Raw genomic sequence first — 2,500 nt, 5'->3', positions numbered from 1 at the left:
CCCTGCGCCTCACACTGCTGGCCCTGCGCCTCACGCTGCTGGCCCTGCGCCTCACGCTGCTGGCCCTGCGCCTCACACTGCTGGCCCTGCGCCTCACGCTGCTGGCCCTGCGCCTCACACTGCTGGCCCTGCGCCTCACGCTGCTGGCCCTGCGCCTCACACTGCTGGCCCTGCGCCTCACACTGCTGGCCCTGCGCCTCACGCTGCTGGCCCTGCGCCTCACACTGCTGGCCCTGCGCCTCACGCTGCTGGCCCTGCGCCTCACGCTGCTGGCCCTGCACCTCACGCTGCTGGCCCTGCGCCTCACGCTGCTGGCCCTGCGCCTCACAATGCTGGCCCTGCGCCTCACACTGCTGGCCCTGCGCCTCACGCTGCTGGCCCTGCGCCTCACGCTGCTGGCCCTGCGCCTCACGCTGCTGGCCCTGCGCCTCACACTGCTGGCCCTGCGCCTCACACTGCTGGCCTCTCACCACGAGGTACAGTACCGTTCACACCATACCGGGAACCCTGTTTAATCATTAAATTCCTGATCTTAACATCTTTCTTTGTCTTTTCTTTTCTTTCTTTTATTCTATGATCAAGTAGTATTTTCTCACGACTTTGATGATCTTACCGAGACTTTGTTAAGCGTAGTGTTGTTGCCCCTTCGGGTGGGTACGTCTCGTTCATGCAGCTGTTTTCGTGAGAATGAGTCATGTCACAGTAGCATTTGTTCGTGATTTATATCATTTTTCTTTATTTCTTTATTTTCATTTTCTTTATTTTCAACAATTTTCTATATTCTTTTCTTTTATTGTGTTTCTTTTACCGTTTTGGTCACATTAGGTTTTTCCAATTTTCCATTTCTTTGGTTTTCCTTTTTTGGTCACATTGTTATTGGTCACATTGTTATTCTGTTTTGTATGGTAACAAATATTCGTAACTAATAATGATAAAATACAAAACTCAAAATATAAAAAACATACTCTTTCACTCCCTGGCAACATTACATACACATTTTATTTAATTCGAATGTACATTTCCTCACATACGTCATTGCTTCACGGGGCTTCACTCACTCTTCCAATTCGCACACTCATTCATTTCAGACAGTCGCTACGCTTACGCAGGTTAACAGTTCAACTGCCATTTAACCTTTGTTGCGACATTGTTATTGTTCATGCATTCCATACCTTTTCATATATATATATATATATATATATATATATATATATATATATATATATATGTGTGTGTGTGTGTGTGTGTGTGTGTGCGTGTGTGTGTATGTACACACACACACACACACACATATATATATATATACATATACATATGAACTAACAGACACACACACAGAATCATATCAACACGCCACACACCTCCCCAAACACGTGCTTATGAGAAAATGTTGTAAGCCTTTGATTGCCACGACCTTTAAAGCTTCTTATATCGCTTCGACATTGTGAAGTAAACTTCCTTTCGAGTCGTACCTCCACTGTCAACATCTCACTTGACCAGCTATTGCCCATCTGCCACAGCTGGAAACATCTGTAAACGTCGCTCTCCGCCTTATCGTTACCATTACCTCATCACATTGCGATCTCATTTACTAGGTGACTTGCATAAGTTCGTTGCCGGTTCCGCAGCTGTCCTGAGGAGGAGAACGGTGTCTCATAGTTATCAGTGTCATCATGGGTAACATAAGCAAGGGATAAAGGCGACAGACAAATGATCAGATCTGATAGAGACTGAGACTTCCTCGAGGCCTTGAACTTGAGGGTCTCCTGCTTCAGCGTCGCCGACCGGAGGCACGTGGTACATTGAGCCAATTTCAAGAGAGGGCGGCAACAGAGGAACGACTGTCTTCTTTCAGACATTTTAATCTGTGAGCAAATAAAGGGCACAGCCTATAGATGCCTTGCATATGTATGTTGTGATTCTTCTTTTAAAGTTTAAAAGGGAGGGAAGATGGAGGAGTCGCCATGAGCTGTCTCATAGATTCGATTTATTTTTTGTTATTTTGTGTGTATTGAAATCTAACGTTTCTTTGAGTTATGTAATGGGGGCAAAAACATCTTCATTGGTACAGAAATAATGCAAATTCTATAGTATATTAGAAAATGGAGAGAATTATATGCTCTTTTGCAATATATTCCCCCCCCACCCAAAAAAAGGGAAAAATAGGATTTTTTATTTATTTCACTACACGTAGATATTTATCCCCTAATCGCAATCATCCTTTTAAGCCAACGTAATTTTTCACACATTTCCATTGACTTTCCAATAGCACGATCAGATTTGCCAATAAAGTTACTAAAATTTATTTCGAGAAAAAAATGCGAAAAAAAACTTTCATGACTTTAAAATCTTTGCAACCCAATCAGTTAAATGCTATAAAACCTCCCCCTCTGACTAATGAAAGACAGTTTTATGCATTGAAAAAGGATAATTTGTTTACGCGTAATGAAAAAAAAAAAAAAAAAAAATACGACCATGCCGAAATTATTACGGACAGTCT

Source organism: Penaeus japonicus, unplaced genomic scaffold (assembly GCF_977035675.1).
Source record: "Penaeus japonicus unplaced genomic scaffold, GWHDUDI00000001_assembly GWHDUDI00000036, whole genome shotgun sequence".
Classification (NCBI taxonomy): Eukaryota; Metazoa; Arthropoda; class Malacostraca; order Decapoda; family Penaeidae; genus Penaeus; species Penaeus japonicus.
The sequence above is the reverse complement of the archived record's forward strand: the minus strand, read 5'-3'. Positions refer to the sequence as shown.